Below are 19496 nucleotides of genomic sequence, written 5' to 3'. Positions count from 1 at the left end.
TTGTGGGCACAGCAAAGGCCTTGAGCCCAGTGTAGAAAGCATCTCTGTCACCTTTCTCAGTAACCTCTCTGTGCACCCTCTGAAACACACCCTCTTTTCCTGCATACAAGCACTTTCCTGTATTTAGGTAAAGCTGGGGTGTGTGTGTATGTTTCTACAGCTAAGGCCTCACTGTTTACAGCTTGTCTGTTATTTATCCAGCTTTCTTGGAAGCTGTTGCCCACGAACTCCCTCCTGACCTGTTTTTACAAAGGAGGCTGTGAAAGAGAGATGGCCCAAGGGTGCCTCATACAAGGCGGCTGCTTGCAAGGTTGACGAGTCTGGCATGTTATGAAGATATGAACATAGCCTCCAATATAGTGCAGAGGAAACACTGACATACTTGTTAATACTGTACCCTTTTCCTGAAATCAAAGATTAGCGTCTGGGTGCTCCCCCTGCCCACCCCCACCAATATTAAACAGTGCTGAAGACGAGTCTACTCCACCTACAGTACATACCGGTACTATTCATTTCCGCTCTTACGAAAGGTGCTCGTTGCTAAAAGATACCAGGAAAACAGAAACTGGCTTACCCTACAACACTAACAGTTTCAAAATACAGTACAGACCTCAGCTTCACAGTTCATTTGCATGCATTTGCACATGTGTGTACACTAGAGACAAGGTACACCCATTTCCCACTGAAGTTAACCACTTTCCAGGGAACCTGGAGCAAGATCTGAACTGCAAAGAGTGACCACTCTTAGCAACTTGCATTAACACATTTTAATGGACCATTCGCCAAAGACACCAGCTGACTAATAGTGATCTCATAACACCACAATGATTTCACCGTTTGCCTTCTTTCCTCTTCCCTTCTCTTCTTTTTGTTTGCCAGCTAACTTGATGAAGAATTTTGGGGAACTTGAAAAATTGCACACTATTTTGTAACATTTTGGTTGCCCTTATAAAGGTTTTGGACTGATAGAGATATGGGTCAACATCGCTACTATTACTTTTTACAAGAGGCAGTTTGAGGACACACATAAATTCTTTCCAACACATGGGAACGAAACCACAAGCCCATTTTGCTTCCTCCTGTCCACAGCACAGTTTTTGCTATTTTTACCACGCCACCTTTATTGGACCTTGACATTAGATAGGTCTTCTCAAATGTATTATTATTATTATTATTATTATTATTATTATTATTATTATTAATTTATATCCTGCCCTTACCTCCAAAGGAGGTAAATTTTAAAAACAATGTCAATACAGACGCAGAAAGATGTCTCCTTAAAAGGCTTGTTTTACAAGTGAAGGGTAGCAAAAGTCTCTTCACCTACCACATTTTCTATTAAATCTTTGGTTTATTTCCCCATTTCCCATGCCCTACTGAATCCTAGCCTGTATCTAAGCTTAAGCACATGTAACAATTCATTCATTCTGTGTGTACCCTGCTGTTTCCTGTGTGTCGGATTGTAGGTTGTAAGCTCCTTGGTGGATGGACATATCCTCTTGTACTCTGCAAAACACTAGGCACACTTTGGCAGGTTTTGGAACAGAAATTTAACAAGCATGCAGAGACAGCAAGAAAACAGGCATTGAGTTGGAGAGAGGGTCGACTGCATGCCTGAGCCCCTTCTAATCCCTGGATCCAACAAGCATCCAATTGCTGGAATAGCCAATCAAAGTTTCTTGATAGTGACCTAAGTATGGGTCGTTAAGGTAACAAAGGAAGTGAATCTGTGCCAGAACAAAATGGGTGGCCCTAAATAATAATAATTATTATTTATTAATACCCCGCCCATCTGGCTGGGTTTCCCCAGGCACTCTGGGCAGCTCCCAACAGACTATTAAAAACACGATAAAACATCAAACATTTAAAACGTCCCTAAACAGGGCTGCCTTCAAATGTCTTCTAAAAGTCAGGAAGCTGTTTATTTCCTTGACATCTGATGGGAGGGCATTCCACAGGGCGGGCGCCACCACCAAGAAGGCCCTCTGCCTGGTTCCCTGTAACCTCACTTGTGAGGGAACCGCCAGAAGGCCCTTGGAGCTGGACCTCAGTGTCCCAGCTGAACGATGGGGCTTGAGAAGCTTCTTCAGGTATACTGGGCCGAGGCCCTCAACTGTCTGGTAGCTAGAAAAACAATAGCCAAAGCTGAGTTCAGGCGTGTGAGCCAGAAGCTGCAGGCTTGGCAGCTGAGAAACAGACCCATGCCTGATTTCTGGTAGAATACAAGGCTTTGGCTATAGGAGAAGCAAGACCCTCTGGGGTGTTAATGCTGTGAGCCCCTCCATCGTAGACTCAGGTTGTATATGTAAATAAGCCATATATCATAAAGACACCACAGTCTCCACTGTCCCTCATTCCAGAAAAAAACGAACCCTGGAACCCATGGAATCTTGAACCGCTCGGAGATTGGGGTGGCATGCAACAGTATACTGTACATCAAACAGGTTTGCTGGGAGTGAAGCAAGTGACAAGTTCAGCCTAATAGGATCCTTATAGTAATCCCCCCAACTCCACACTCTTTGGTCTAAGGCTAAGCCAACATTTCCCTGAGGTCTCCAGACATCCCTGAACTGAAATCTTCTCTTAACTCTAGTGGAGATTAATCTCGGCTGCCCTTTAATCTCTGATTTAAAACTCTTTCATAACAATGTTGAAAAATAAGGCCCCAGAAGAGGTTTCTAATACCTCTTGAAAATTTGGAGCCGAGCCATTTATTTCTTAAAAATTATTTCTGCACGCTTTGCCGTGGGCTGAAACATAGCATTCAAGAACGTCCAAAAACAATCAAGCCTTTCACTGGAGGAATCATGAAGAGAAATAAGTACTTCTTTAGATCGTACAAATTGATTAAGAGGACTAAAGGGTACCAAAAGACCACCAGTTCCAACCAGCACATTGGTGGCACAGTATAGACGAAGAAAATGATGACGACGGTGCATTCATTTATATAGAGCCACTAATATATGGCATTTTATGTGATTAGCAAAAGAGACAGTTCTCTGTCTCAAGGAGCTTACAGTTCAATATGTGGAAATGGAGAACAGAGAGAAAGAGAAAGGCAAGGATAATAAATGCTTAAGGTGACCAAAGGCATCTACACATTCAGAGACTTCCATTTTAGATGTAAACGAGGTATTCATGGAAGAAATGGGTTTTAAGAAGGAAGACAAACACAGACTGGCAGTGCCCTCGCAAGCCTCTTCCTGGGGTCGGGGATATCACAGCAAGTTTCAAAGGCTGTTTGGATCTATGGAAGATTAAATTGCAGGTCTCAGTATGTTATAAGAGCTTTCCTTGCGTTTTTTTTTTTGTAGATTTCATAAAATAACCAGAAATGTAAGTGTCTTTGAGGAATTATTGAATGTAATTTAAAATACCAGAGTGGTGTAACTGCCCTCCACAAATATCATGGCAAGTGAAGACGACTGGGATGCCTCTCTAAGATAAGGCAACCATCTAAATAAAGACAGGCCAACTTTTCATAGGCTTGGGGGGGGGACTCTAGGCCCTGTCAGAGCACTCCAGCCTCCTTTCCAAATGCTGTTGCCTCCTTACCTTGCTTTTGGAAGGCAGCAGGGGGGGGCATCAAAGGCTGCAAAAAAGGGCCCCGAAGGCCACATGCAGCCCTTGGGTCATGCTTTTTGGACCACCCTGATCTAGATAGATATGAAGGTAAAAGTAAGAAAATAAATACATGTGCATGTCATGTTACATATATGGTCGAAGGACACCAAACCTTCCCACAAGTTCATTGCTATACTGCAGTTGGGGCTCAGATCCGCCCCGAGAGAATGCTAAGGTTTGACCTGCCTTTTTCCTGTTGTTTTTTAATATATATTTCCCAAATGCTGTAAAATGCTGCCTCCAGGCAGCACACAGTCAATCTTTTGTGTTGATTAAATATTTCAACAGTTCAAATGAATGCACTAAATAACTGCTCTCTTGACCAAAAAAAAAGCTAACATTTTCTCTTCCCCACCTCCCTTCTCTCTGAACACTTTCTTTCTCTCAAGGAGCAGAGGAGAGCTGTGTAAACTAACAGAGGCCAGATACTAAGGGGAGGGTGGGGGGGTTATACCACAGGGGTGGAGGTTCAGAAAGCATAGTCTATTACAGTATTACTTTAAACAGGAGATCAGTAGATTGCTGAAGTCAAAATAATTCAATAGTTCCCTTTAATCTCTTTTTAAGAAAAAGAGGGAAAAGTCAAAGTTTTACTATGCTACCAAGAAATGTCCAGAATACAGGCATTGCAGTAACTTGACACAAATTGATGTTTTTTTTTAGATAAGAGTTCCCAAGCAGATTTATCTGAAATTCATGCATCGGATGAATTGGACTCTAGACCACAAAAACTGCCATAATAAATAGGTTAGTCTTTAATGTTGCACAAGATTCTCTGTTGTTTTTGCTGCCACAGACTAGCAAAGCTACTCCTGTGGAAGGTCCGCTGGAACAGTCTCTATGCGGAAGCACAAACCTAGAGAACCAAATGGACACAATCGTGGCAGCAAGTTGACTCCTTTTCAAACCAAACAGAACTAGCTAAATGTCAAGGGCCATTGAAAGGGTAGGAATCAGAATTTACAACAGTGGCACCCCCTACCAATTGGTCAAGGCATGGAGGAAATTATTATTATTAGTATTATTATTAGTATTACTATTAATTTATACCCCCCCCCATCTGGCTGGGTTCCCCCCGCCACTCTGGGCGGCTTCCAACAAATACCAAAATACATTAAAATGTCACAGATTAAAAACTTCCCTAAACAGGACTGCCTTTAGGTGTTTTCTAAATGTCAGGTACCGGTAGTTGTTTATCTCCCTGACCTCTGATGGAAGGGCATTCCACAGGGCAGGCGCCACTACCAAGAAGGCCCTCTGCCTGGTTCCCTGTAGCTTTGCTTCTCGCAGTGAGGGAACCGCCAGAAGGCCGTCAGCGCTGGATCTCAGTGTCCGGGCTGAACAATGGGGGTGGAGACGCTCCTTCAGGTATATAGGACCGAGGCCGTTTAGGGCTTTAAAGGTCAGCACCAACACTTTGAATTGTGCTCGGAAACGTACTGGGAGCCAATGTAGGTCGCTTAGTACCGGTGTTATGTGGTCTCGGCGGCTGCTCCCAGTCACCAGTCTAGCTGCCACATTCTGGATTAATTGCAGTTTCCGGGTCACCTTCAAAGGTAGCCCCACGTAAAGCGCATTGCAGTAGTCCAAGCGGGAGATAACTAGAGCATGCACCGCTCTGGCGAGACAGTCCGTGGGCAGGTAGGGTCTCAGCCTGCGTACCAGATGGAGCTGATAGACAGCCGCCCTGGACACAGAATTAACCTGTGCCTCCATGGACAGCTGTGAGTCCAAAATGACTCCCAGGCTGCACACCTGGTCCTTCAAGGGCACAGTTATCCCATTCAGGACCCCCACACCCACCCGCCCCCTGTCCCCCAAAAACAGTACTTCTGTCTTGTCAGGATTCAACCTCAATCTGTTAGCCGCCATCCATCCTCCTCAGAGCTGTGAGAGAGCCCATAGGTCAATTTAGTTCCTGCAATATGATTCACTCTGAAAAAGCTGCAAAATAAGCTTTGCAATAACTGAGCTTCTCCCCATACCCATGCCACTGGAATCTGTGCTGCTCATACACATATGGTTTTTGGGTGTGTGGGTGTTTTTTTTGTTTGTTTTTTTTTGCAACACCACACATTGTCAATGTCAAAATGCCAGCCAGTACTTAAAAAAAAATTTTAACCCAGTATTGCTCTAAACACAGAAAATACAATAAGTAAAAATAATTCATTATACTGTACACTCACAATCACTGCCGGTGTGAAAGCCCATTAGCACTTTGTCCTGGGTGGTGGTGGTAGTGACTGGATAGAAGCGACATTTCAGTGGTCGCCTCTATCCAGATGAACAGCAATGAATATCCATGACTGGAAGAATGGGAATGTATGGAAGCTAATGTGTGAAAGAAAATCAAATCTCTATCCGGAATCATTCTAATTTTATTGGGAGCACTTGAGGTTCACCTGATTAGAAAGAAAGCAAATTTGCTTACAGGTATATAAGGGTTCAAGGGTATATAAGGTTCAAGGGACCCAGGTGGCGCTGTGGGTTAAACCACTGAGCCTAGGGCTTGCTGATCAGAAGGTCGGCGGTTCGAATCCCTGCGATGGGGTGAGCTCCCGTTGTTTGGTCCCAGCTTCTGCCAACCTAGCAGTTCGAAAGCATGTCAAAATGCAAGTAGATAAATAGGAACCGCTACAGCGGGAAGGTAAACGGCATTTCCATGTGCTGCTCTGGTTTGCCAAGAAGTGGCTTTGTCATGCTGGCCACATGACCTGGAAGCTGTACGCCGGCTCCCTCGGCCAATAATGCGAGATGAGCGCGCAACCCCAGAGTCGCCCGTGACTGGACCTAATGGTCAGGGGTCCCTTTACCTTTATATAAGGTTCAAAGAAGCAGAGAGCCAGATGCTCTGAACGAAATGTCCCATGAGTCCCAGTCAGTGTGGCCAAAGATAAGATATGGTAAGAGTTGTAGTCCAAAACATCTGCCGAACATCAGGTCAGTGAAAGCTGCAACACCAACTTCCAAGTGTGTTCCCTCCTGCATCTATTTAATGGCTAAAGCTTTCCCCGCTGTGAACCTGAAGGGGCGAAAACACAGGTACCTGGCTTTGGATGCAATTCAGCACGTATTATTTAAAATAGTGAGTGCATAAATTTTATGAAAGAAAATAAATGAAAACAAATATTCAGAGCATCTTCACATATAACACCTAAAAGCAGCTTCGAGTATTTCTCATTATGTCATCTGTGTGTGTGCATGTATGGATGGTGTTAAAATAGGAAAGAGCCATTTTCAAATTAGAACATGCATTCCAGTCAATGACAGGCTTCTGCTGGTATTAAAGATACGGTTCATACAAAACCCAGTTTGGACAGCACTTGTGAAAACAGCTCCATTCTTGCCTCCATATAATTTAAAATCCATTATTCCTTGCGTTTTCCTGAGTGAATAGGTTGAATCATCATTCCCTCACTTTGTCAGAAACCCTTTAAGCTGCCTGAGGAAACTGTCAGCATATCCCTTCCCCCATCATTCAGTTTACTTTATTTTGGGTTAAACGCCAAACACCTTCAGCCACTGACTTCTCACTTCCGAAAAAGTGTACATCTTTGCATCTCTCTTCCAAATCCTTTTCCAGCCTGTAAACACATTCTGCTGGAAATCTAGTGTCCAGTTTTGAACACTGAAAGGAGGTCTTTATTTCCTAAGACTTGGAACAAAATCGTCACCCCAAAGGCAAATTAAAACTTCAAAAGCCCAGGCCCTTTTAGGTTTTAGCCTCAACCCAAACGCGCTATTTTATTTTCCTCTCACCCTACCCTCTTCCGCCACCCACTCACAAACAAACAAACTCCCCCCCCCCATTATATACCAATAAACATTTGAAAAAGAAAACAAAGTCTCCATTTCACACCATGAATAATTAGCCCCATAAAATGCACTAATCAGAAAGAAATACCGATTCAAACGTGACTTAGAATTCCCCTGGAAACAAACAGCTGATACAAGGGAGTCTGACAGTGTTAAACTTCTATTATCGTTTCCCTTTCGCCTCTGCACAAACAAGTAATACATACATATACCCATAAAACACCATAAAACTACGAGTTCACTGCCCCTTGTCCCAGGAATATCCTTTAACAAAACTCCTTTGTGTCACTGCTAACCCAGAGGGAGCTGCCCAGAGCGGCATACAAATAAAATTTATTGTTATTATTACTATTACTATTATTATCATCATCATCATCAACCCAGCAAGTTAAGTTCTTTGGCATGTCCACACTATAAATGGGGTTCAACTGTCAAAGATTCCTCTCATTTCTAGGACTGCCATAGAGAGAGAGAGAGAGAAAATCCTGGGTGGAAAAATCTATTAAAAACAGAGGATATCTGGTTGTGGCAGCCTTCATACATTACAATAGATCAAATAAGTCAATATAAATACAGCTTTTACATTCCATGTGCTGAAGACCACAGCAGGGGCCCAGCATAATGTGTACACAAACGTTTTTTGAAGCTTTATTTGCTTGAACTACAGGAAGGCAGGATAATTGTTTTGTTGTTGCCGTTGCAAGACAAAACCTTATCAGAAAATACCCCAATGCAAAACCCAGAGGGACGGCAAATAAACTGCCGCCACCGAACCGAATGATCATCCTTGATAATTTGTTTGGTGGAAAGAGGGGCAATCTGCCCAAAAGGACGGAGGACAAGCTCTCAAATGTACCTTGCGCCCAACGACGCTGTTCTCCTCTGGTGGCCCACTGGCACCATTTTCTCTTCTCCCTAGCTGTGTGATACTAGCAAATCAGGAATCCTTTGGCGAGCCACATGATGTCACACTGCTAATGTAGCCAATCAAATATAGCTGTATATAGCATCACTGGGGGCAAAGAAGAAAGCCATATTACCTTTGGGTAGGGGTGTATTTATGCGCTGCGGAGGTGCCATCCTCACAAGGAGGGGCCAGAAGATGGGGGAGCATCTCCAAGTTACTGAGGGAACAAAGGGATGTGTGATCTTCCTCCCCCCATTTCATTTGGGGGGATACTCCCCTCCAAAGCACTGCTGAAATGGGGTTCGTGTTTTACACCACACAAAAACTCTTCAACCCTAATTAACAAGACAGGAAGCCTAAATAAATAAATAAAACATCTTATTTAAGCTTGCATTGAAAACACACTCAAATCCAGGGGTCAGCCAACTTTTTCAGCAGGGGGCTGGTCCACTGTCCCTCAGACCTTGTGGGGGGCGGACAATATTTTTTTAGGGGGGGGGAGACGGGACATGAATTCCTATGCCCCACAAATATCCCAGAGATGCATTTTAAATAAAAGCACACATTTGAATGTAAAAACACGCTGATTCCCGGACCATCCGCAGGCCAGATTTAGAAGGCGATGGGGCTGGATCCGGCCCCCAGGCCTTAAGTTTGCCTACCCATGCTCAAATCACTTAGCCTGCTCAGAACTGTCCCAAGATTCTGCTAATCACTGCCTCCTCGCTGGTGAAATTACCTCAAGAAAGCTCATTATTTGCTCATGTGCCTTCAAACTATGTTTTCACAAAAGACACTGTAAAGCTACCCTTGACAGGAACGGGAGCAGAAACTGTTCACTTATTTGTCCCATATATGGAATGGAAATCAGTCCAGCGAATAGATTTGGGATTCGCTGCTGCTGCTGTTTTCTGTCTGCAAACAATACATAATTGATGGGTGTTTTTGTTTTGTTTTTAAAACCCATTTGCACTGTGTATCCTCTGCACAGAAACGAATGGTGTAGAATAATGAAATGACTTACACGATTAATCGCGTAAAATTCCACCACAGCAGGATAAATAACATAGTTTTTGTCAGAAGCCGAATGGCAGCAGGTCGGAAAAGGTGCTGCGTGAGGTGAACATGGGGCAGAACAGAAACCAGCAACTTCTTTGGTTCTCCTGAATATTGTGTAAATGTTTAGGTTGGCGGGGGGAGCGGCATAGGACTTTGAAACGAAAAACACTCTGGAAGCGAGGACTGCTTCCATCATAGGCTGAGCAAGATCCAGCCACTCAGCCCCAATCTCTTGCCTCAGAGGACCCATTGCCTGCCAACTGCTGTTAAAGGAAGATGGCTTCCATCACAGGCCAAGTGAGATCCAGCCACTTAGGCCCACTCCTTTCCTTCAGAGAACCTTGGAGGGAAGCAGGCACTTGGCGCTACACAAAGGAAGAACAAAGACCAAGAGGAATAGCCCTGGCTTCGTATATGCACGGCATTTTATTCCAAAGAATCTTTTGCAAGGCGTTTTGAGAGCCACTCAAGGCTCTTAAGTGGCACAGAAGTATTTGAATAAATGAAAAGTGCCAGTCTTGAGCCCAGCCTACTGAGCTGCCGTGTACACCCAGGGCTCACAGAAAACCTTTTGAAGCACAGAAACGAGTAGGACTGTACAATGCAAGGCCTCCAAAACTGCACCTGGCTGCCTGAGATCACTGCATTGGCCAAGCCTGGTACAAATACCCCCCCAAAACCCTTTAAAAGCAACAATCCCAAACCCGCTTTCTACCCTTGCCTGGTGAATAGAACACTACCTTCTGCATTTTGCATTTCAGGCTGAAAACCAAGCCGCACTTCAATTGTACACAGCTCCAGAAAGAGGGACCTCGACTTGGAAAATCCCCAAGTCAGTACATATTTCCAGGGCCATGTTTCTAGCCTGGCCCAGTCTATATACACAGTATGCACATTTGGGTTCATGAAGGCTTTATAACTGGACTATGGGGTGCTTTGGGCAAAAGAACAATTTTAACCCATGTGTTTGTATCAGTTTGTTCAGACCTGGGTCTGTCCCAATCACATACAAAAAAGCTTTTATCATTTGATATTTTGGTGTGTTCCTTTGTACTTCGCAGGAATCTGCCCAGAGTGGTAGGGCAAACCAGTCAGATGGGTGGGGTACAAGAAATAAATTACTACTACTACTACTACTACTACTACTACTAATAATAATAATAATAGGGTTGGTCCATTTCAACAAATGGTTCTACTTCTGCTTTGTGTTGTTTGAGCCTTAAAAGGAACACTAACCTCCATTGTTGCACAAGGATTAAAATATACACTGAAACCTGTTGTAATCCTCGCCTACATTAAAGGTAAAAAGAAAAAGAAAAACCACATTCCCAGCGTAGGTAGATTCAGTGAGCAATTTTAGATTCATTTGTTTGTCTCGTGTGTTTGGCTGTTTATCTTTAACAGAGATTCAGATTGCTGAAAAGTGGCATAAAGAAAAACGAAGAGAGCTGCTTCTGAACCTAGCAAATGTGTACATGTATTAAAATGATGGGTGTTTTTTATTGTTGTTGCTTTTAAGCTTAAAAGCTCGGCTGCAAAAAAAGGGGGGGGGAGTTAAATGTGTCAGATAAAAACGTTTTTAACCAAGGCCTCACTGCTCAAGATTGGTACAGTACAACATTTAGCACACAGAGCAAGCGGCAGCCTCTTCACTTGATGGCTTTTTGCTGCTGTGGCACACTATCACTTGCTGCCCGCGTGTTGTGCGATACCGTACACTTCCTCCTCCAAAATTAGCCCAGAATCCTTGCCACACAGCAGTTATTACAGTGGGAGGCTGCTTATTAGTGGGTGTCCCACCCCCATGCTTTTGAGATATGTCATGTGGTACGTCATGTGATGCAGCAATACAGCTGCACAAGGCAAGCAGCACCTCAAGGCATGGGCACACGCCTGCGTCTTTACGACCCTCAACTTCCGTTTGGAGGGAGGGTAGATTTGCGGTCAGAAACACAAGCCAGAAAATTGGACTGTATGCACTTTCAAGTGCAGTTTGCGTTCTGCAAATATTAGACATGTGTCTGGCTTACCATTCAATCCCTGCCTAAGAGGATGCATGTTCCACATCCTTTCACAGACATTACGGATTTTGGGCTGTGCAAGCAATCCCCCCCCCCAAAAAAAAGTGACGAGATGAGGTGGAGCAAAACAACAACAACTTATATTTATTTGGGTACCTACTGAGAAGATCCATAAAAAAACAACTATGCTAAACAGAATTATAATGAAAATAAGAAATTTGGGAGGGTGTGTGTGTGTGTGCAAAACGTTGTCTCCGCTCAAGGCGTCATATTATCAGGTCCATCCCCACCCCCGTCCCCTCTCCACTCCTTTATTCAGGTGTGGCATTCTTTACGTCACTTGCAATCTGGGGACCAACATTAATATTAGGAGATGAATTTCATCTTCAGAGTTTGTATGCAATTACAGGCTGTCCACAAGGACAGCCTTGTTCTTCCTGCAGCTAATATGGTCTAAAACTCTTGTGATAAAAAGGCCCTCAATTGAGGGGGGAAATGGGTTGTTGTTGCCTTTAGGCGGGCACTCAGATTGGATAACATTTGAGGCCATTTCCTCCTCTGATTCCTTGGACAAACAGCTTGAGGGCATATTACCGGTTCGGGTTATTACGCCTCCCGGCAGACTTCCAAGAAGTTTCTGAAACATACAGGCGTTCTTTATGACCATTTGTGGGCCGTGTAAAGAAGTTCTCTTTTTTTTGTCCTCACCAGTGCAAATTGACATTTCTCGAGATCATGGACATAATTCCTGACAGTGGGAAAAGAAATTGCAATTGCTGCTTGAGCAACAGTCTTTGTACGTTTCAATCAGTCTTAAATTATGGCAGCAAACAGTGCCTGGCCAGCTCCTCTGCACTGTTGCAGAGTTGTACATTCTGACTGTTTGTTTTGTACGATTCAAGCCTTCCTTCCAGGTTCTGAGCAAAGAAATAGCAGTTAAGATGTTTCTAACTCAGGGAAGGGTGTGGACGAGGAACACCAAGGGCTACTTCACTCATATGAAATCACAGCTTGCGGGAAAGAGGTAGGCAAACTTTCAAAAACGTACTCAAACACAAGGCAGCAACTTAAAAGGCATGCCCTGTCTCAATGCCTGGATTGTGTACAGTACTGCAAACGGCTGAGACCAGGGAACGGCTTGTTTCGAGTATAAAATGGGTACCAAACCAAAAAAGTTTAAGAAGGGTGGGGACAAATTCCAGGAAGGACTTTGCTGACATAGGAGCTGAAAGACATCTCTCTTTTTTTAATTGCAGACTTTGCTGAGAGCCTAGCAACACTAAGTAATAGCTCTGTTTATAGAAGTGTGCAAGCTTTATAATGATCTTGTTTTCAGCTATAACGCCTATCATAGCTGTCTCAGGCAAACAGTACAGGCCGTTCACCGTCAGCTTCTGAAAGGACAACTGTTCAGCTCTTGGAGAGAGAGAGAGAAAGAGAGAGAGAAACACCTGCAGATACCTATTGCAATAGATTAAAGCAAGCAAATATATGTGCCTCAATGATCCCAAGTAGTTTTCACTTTTTGGTAGGAAGAACAAGCTGGGACCCTCGACTAAAAAACCCCTCGTTTACCATAATCACTTATGTCCAGGGTATCAAAAGAACATTCCACATTGTCTGGAACAGCACCTACATCTCTGAATTCAGGTGTGGTTGCTTCCATCCCTGGTAGATATTTGCATATGTGCAGATATGTGCCGCTCTCCGCATACCCTCCACCTCCTTGGTCTGCCCATTATTTCCCCATAATCACAGCGTTATCTGTTTTCTCTTTCCACTATATGCCTTGTCCCACACTTCTCTCCCATGTGAATAGCAAGTGCTGTCAATTCCCCCCCCCCTCTTTCTCTCTCACTCACACACCTCTGTTAAGTGCCGTGACCAGGTATCTTGCAGAGATGAGAGAAATGCCCATGAGGAATTTCACTAGTGTTATCAAAACTTTTACAGCGTCTCTTGAAATTCACTGCTGGTCTAGTTGCCAATATGCTATATGCAATATGCATATTCTCTCTTCTCTCTCTCTCTCTCTCTGTGTGTGTGTGGGGGGGGGAGAGAGATACACTACCTCAATTTTCACACACAGCTGGAAAAATGTATGCGGAAATTCTGTAGTTCTGTGCTGCATATTTTCTTTTCAACCTGCAAATTTCACTTCAGATCCATGGGCAAGGTTTTTAAGCGCGCGCACGCGCGCGCGCACACACACACACACACACTGCACACACACCACTCCTCAAATAGTCCATTCCATGCTATTTTAAAGGGAATATAAAACCACCGCAAGCACTAATCTACATTGCACAAGTAGCCAAATTAATTGAATAATGTATCTGAAGACACAAGGGGACGGCTGATCTCTTTCTGTTTGTAGAGTACTTCTCTTGGTTCCCCACTTCCGATCACTGAGCTTAATTTGCCAAAGGCGTAATTACTTTATGGGCACAAAAACTATAAACGTTATGAACCAGCTGCTAAGGCTCTCAAACCGCGCTCCCTCATGAGATTCTAACAGGAAGCCCAGCCTGAAGGATCTTTTCAGTGCAGCACTCAGAACTTGACTATGGGGCTGAAGTCCAGGGCCCCCACCCAGTAGAAGGAGCAGGAGGTTTGGAGCCCCCTGCCCAAAATGAAACAGAGTTAGCTAACCCCATTTAAAAGTAAGCAAAGCAATCAATACACATTACTACCCTATGTCCGCAGTCTGGAATTATCTATGTGGCCGAAAGGGGAGCCTATTAGGGCTGCGAGAGACCCTTGCCTGAAATCCTGGAGAGCCACTGACAGCCAAAACAGGCTGGCCCAACTTATGATAAGGCAACTTCCTACGTTCCTAAGTGCCATCCATGGTTTCAAATAATAACAAAATCATTGAGCAAAATCAATCTGGTATAAGCGGCAATAACGAAACTACTTGCCATACAGCTGGAAACTTTACACATGGACCTGGTGGTGCAAGAAACACAACAAAATCGTAAGCACACCTACTAGCTATATAGAACTTCAGTTGCTTTTTATAATGATGTTTGGTTTTCCATTAAGGAACTGCAATTGGCCTGTATTTTTTAAATGCCGATCGTGATTGTGTTTGCATGTACTGTAGTAACTTTTTTTAACGGAACTTCTGGAGCTGAAAAAAAATACTGGTGGTGGTCAAACCTTTTATTCTTTAAAACTTGGTTTTTACAGATTTATTTTTTTTGTTGACGTACAAGACGTAAAAGAAAAACAACAACAGACTGATGTCAGATAAATGGATTCAAAGGACAAGAAAGAAGCTATCTGTTGGAATATTCAGGGTTTTTTAAAATAGATATTCTGCCCCCCCCAATGATTAATGCTGTTTTAGCAACAAATCAAATCGAATATTAAATACCAATACATCAAAATCTGGATCTGGCATGCTCATAGAAATATTATTGACTTAACAATAATAAACAAAAATTAAGAAGTTGGGGTGTGCTGTTGCTTTTTATTTCAATATTGAATTTGGGGGGGGTCTGAAATTGCTTTTAAAACACACACACACACACACACACACCAAAATAACACTAACACACACACAAATGCCCCACTGAATTTGTATGAAAGCTTCTTACAGTTCTAGCACAGAAATCCATTTTTTTCAGTAATGTAAACTGCACAGCTTTGGTCAGTACTGAGGTTTGCAAGGGGGCCAATTTGAGTACATTCCACCCCCAACAAAGGTACCGTACCTGCAGCTATAACTACAGGTGGGCTCAGGTTACGCATTTGCAGAAATACAAAATACAAAAAATGAGATGTACTGACTACTGAAGCAGTAAAGATATCAAAGCACTACACATCCAAACATCAGACAACTGTCTTTTGTATTGGGAAGGTGAGACACACAGGCCTTATTCAAACCCCGAAAAATCCATATCACATTTTTTGAGTAAGTGTTCCATTTCTTGTTGTAATTTAAAAAACAAACAAACACTGGATCTAAGAAAGTGTTTGGATGTTTACTATCCCTTCCGTTTTCTTGTCTGATTTGTTGCGACAAAATAGGCCCTTAGAATTATATTACTGTATTATTATTTTATTTTATTTTATTTAGACCCCTCCCATCTGGCTGGGTTTCCCCCACCACTCTGGGCGGCTTCCAGCAAATACCAAAATACAATAAAATATCACAGATTAAAAACTTCCCTAAACAGAACTGCCTTTAGGTGTTTTCTAAATGTCAGGTAGTTGTTTATCTCCTTGACCTCCGATGGGAGGGCGTTCCACAGGGCGGGCGCCACTACCGAAAAGGCCCTCTGCCTGGTTCCCTGTAGCTTTGCTTCTCACAGTGAGGGAACCGCCAGAAGGCCCTCGGCGCTGGACCTCAGTGTCCGGGCAGAACAATGGGGGTGGAGACTCTCCTTCAGGTATACTGGACTGAGGCCGTTTAAGGCTTTAAAGGTCAGCACCAACACTTTGAATTGTGCTCGGAAACGTACTGGGAACCAATGTAGGTCTCTTAGGACCGGTGTTATGTGGTCTTGGCGGGCGCTCCCAGTCACCAGTCTAACTGCCGCATTCTGGATTAATTGCAGTTTCCGGGTCACCTTCAAAAGTAGCCCCACATAGAGCGCATTGCAGTAGTCCAAGCGGGAGATAACTAGAGCATGTACCACTCTGGTGAGACAGTCTGCGGGCAGGTAGGGTCTCAGCCTGCGTACCAGATGGAGCTGGTAGACAGCCGCCCTGGACGCAGAATTAACCTGTGGCTCCATGGACATCTGTGAGTCCAAAATGACTCCCAGGCTGTGCACCTGGTCCTTCAGGGGCACAGTGACCCAATTCAGGACCAGGGAGTCCCCCACACCCGCCCGCCCCCTGTACCCCAAAAACAGTACTTCTGTCTTGTCAGGATTCAACCTCAATCTGTTAGCCGCCATCCATCCTCCAACCGCCTCCAGGCACTCACACAGGACCTTCACCGCCTTCACTTTGTTGTTGTTGTTGTTGTTGTTACAGTATTATTATTATTTTATTCAGACCCCTCCCATCTGGCTGGGTTGCCAGAAGAAGATCCTGCCCTGTTAACATCCCTGGGTGCAAATTGTCCAAAACTGACATATGGGAGCACCCCAAAATGTTTGCCATGCAGCAGCTGGTTTTTGGTGCTTTAATGTCCATTAAAGTGACAAGTTTGCAAAAACCTGTGATTGCAAGGTACTCTTTTTTTAAACTGTTAATATGGATTATTATTATTAAAGGTTTTCTTGGTTTACAAAGATATGTGCAATGTCTCTCATAACATTTTTACAAATCAGTTTCATTTGTTGAGACATTGGGAAGAAAAGGGGGAGAGAGGTAGATGGGGGAAGGGATTGCAAGGTACTCTTGAAGCAAACAGGACTACCGTATATCCTCCTATGATTCCCAACCAAGGACAAGCTCTTTTGGAAGGTTAATAAAAGTGTCAAAGCTTCACTGTGAACAATCTCTATCTGTACCAGAACCGTTATTGTACAATTAACAGTCGCTCTACTGGTGCCCTTGAGAGAGGGAGGTATCATTGTCCCATCTTCTTTTTTAATAGGATTATGGGTAGTGGGTAATTCCCAACCACAAGATGTGACCCAAATAAAGAGAACACATCGAGAATGGAAGCAATGTTTTTGTTAGCCTGATAGATTCAAACACACACAAACACACAAAAATCATTTGCAAACTATTGTTGATGCAAAATGGTTGAAGTTGGGTTAGCTCCAGAGTTCAAATGATGCAGTGTGGGTCAGCTAGTAATTTAAACTGGATTAATTTTTGTTGAGGTGTGGGGCTGTAAATTGCCTGGCAATTGACACTTCCCCACGTAGCAGGTCTGCAGAACTCAGCCCATAAGCCCAATATGAAGCTGTATGACGAAGAGTTGTGTCTAACTTGAAAGTTTATATGGTGTTAACCAACTACTTTCGTTGTCCAATTTCACTGGACTAAAGTGTGGAAACGACTGAAGTGAGAAAGAATTCTTCATCAACCTAGTGAAGAATTCTGCCCAGTGCCTAATGAATTCTTTACTAAACGTATTTCAAAGTTAGCACAAGCCTACTGTACCTAATGGTCAGGGGTCCCTTTACCTTTTGTGTGTGTGTGTGTGTGTGTGTGTGTGTGTGTGTGTGTGTGTGTGTGTGTATTGCTGGGTTTGGCCACTTACAGCTCTGAAATGATCACACTGAAACACTATTAAAACTTCTTCAACCATTGTAAACAATTTTCAGCCTTTTCAGTTTCACAAGGTGGTCTGCTCGGCTAAGATAGGTAAGGGAATATATATTATTGATTGAGCTTCTGCTGACACACAGTGTATTTTAGATACAAATAAATAAATAAATAAATGTTGACTTAAGGGTGCATACCCACTCCCATTTTTTCTGCATCGAGTTCACTCCCATCACTTAATTTGAGAAGTGGTGTACACATGGCATTAGCTACACTATCAATCTATCCTGCTGTTTCTAATAAAATGCTGCATTTTCGTGCATTCCCCCCCCCCCCAAAAAAACCAGCTTCCATCCAAATTGAGACAAACAACTTGCATTTTAAGGTGGTAATACAAACACGTCCTAAAAGTTCTGTGCAGCTGCTGAGACTTGAGTAACTCAAAAAGCTTGTGTTGTGTGTATATCTAAAGCAAAATAAGGTAGGGCAATTTGCTAATCTTTCCCACACTAGCCCATTACGGAACTGCTTGCGTAGCTCAAAAGACAGCACAGTCATATATTGGCAGCACTGCACTGAGGTATTATCTGCCTTTTCCGTTGCCTGACTGAGAGATCTGTTATGTCAAAAGCTTGCATACTCTTGCACCAAGCATCAACTAGAGACAGAGGAAGCATTTTGTTTGCAAAAGCATGCAAGCTTGCAGCTTGCACAGCTCACCTTGTCTGGGGGTGTTGGTTCTGATGCAGTCTTCATACCCTGTGCCACTAACTAGGTTTCCAATAATCAGAGGCTTACAATGAAGAATGAGAAACCAAGTTTCAGATACCTAACATTCACTAAAAACGGTATTGTAAGGAGTAGCAACAAATGAGGACTATCTCCTCTGTGCTTCTGAACATATCCTTCCATTTGGCTAAAGTCGTGCATCATGCAGTTCATAGTCCCATGGTTTGTATCTGAAATCCCTTGAAACCACAGTCAAGTTTAAAAAAGGGTGTGTGTGTGTCCCAAAAGAGAGTTTTCCTACAAAACGACCATTCTTGGGTCACCGACTACCCTTCTTCTGCAAAGGACATTCCACCTCCTGAAACATGATTTTTGGTTCCTATTAAATAAGGCATCCTTACACGACTGCTGGCCTGCAGCACACTAACACCTTGTTCACTAAACATAATTTTTTTTTTACAGGAAAATCAACATCAGTTGGGGGAGGGGGGGCAACCCCACCACATCCAGACCGCTGAGGGGAATAGAGGAGGGTTTTCCAAAATTTGCCTTTGCTTCTCTCTTACGGAAACCGGATCACTTGGAGAGGAAAAACCAGGTGAGAGCAGGTATAGATGGAACAGAAGGAGAAATAGGCAAGAAAGTAAATTGCAACGGGGGGGGGAATCGAGGAGAGAAATAGAGGCAGAAAACATGAAAGGGGGGAATTAGGAATGTGGAAAGAGGAATACAGACAAAGACAAACAGACTCCTTCAAAGCTTAAAGTATTTGTTTGCAAAGAATCTGTAATCCAATACATGCTAAGAGATGATATTCCCAAAACTACTAAAATGGTTTCAGGATATTTACGTTGAGATTTTTAAAGTTAAATTTAAAACTACTTAATGGTGGCTACCGAGTCTTTCCGCCAGGATTACCCATGTTTTATGGATTTCCACCTCCCTTTCTTTTATGAATTTTATTGTCGAAATCATGCCAATAAAGGCTGAATGAATGACAGACAGACAGACAGAGAAAACGAATGGAAGGGACTGACAGGTAGGAGCAGCAAGGATCTGACGGAGGGCAGGTGGGTGGGTTAAGATGGGCTAGCCCTCCTTCCCTCTTTCGAAAGCGTTTCCTCGGTGCGTGGGGCACGCAGAAGTCTCCTGCGTGCTCCTAA

At 43.5% G+C, this 19496-nt stretch overlaps 1 protein-coding gene across 1 annotated transcript in view; it reads right to left on the bottom strand.

The window, feature by feature from the left end:
* The window catches only part of ZNF385C (zinc finger protein 385C), a 159036-nt gene that overhangs the window by 139209 nt on the left and 331 nt on the right, over positions 1–19496 (bottom strand). The window lies entirely within an intron of this gene.

Source organism: Zootoca vivipara, chromosome 12 (assembly GCF_965207765.1).
Source record: "Zootoca vivipara chromosome 12, rZooViv2.hap1.1, whole genome shotgun sequence".
NCBI classification, from domain to species: Eukaryota; Metazoa; Chordata; class Lepidosauria; order Squamata; family Lacertidae; genus Zootoca; species Zootoca vivipara.
The sequence above is the reverse complement of the archived record's forward strand: the minus strand, read 5'-3'. Positions and strand labels throughout refer to the sequence as shown.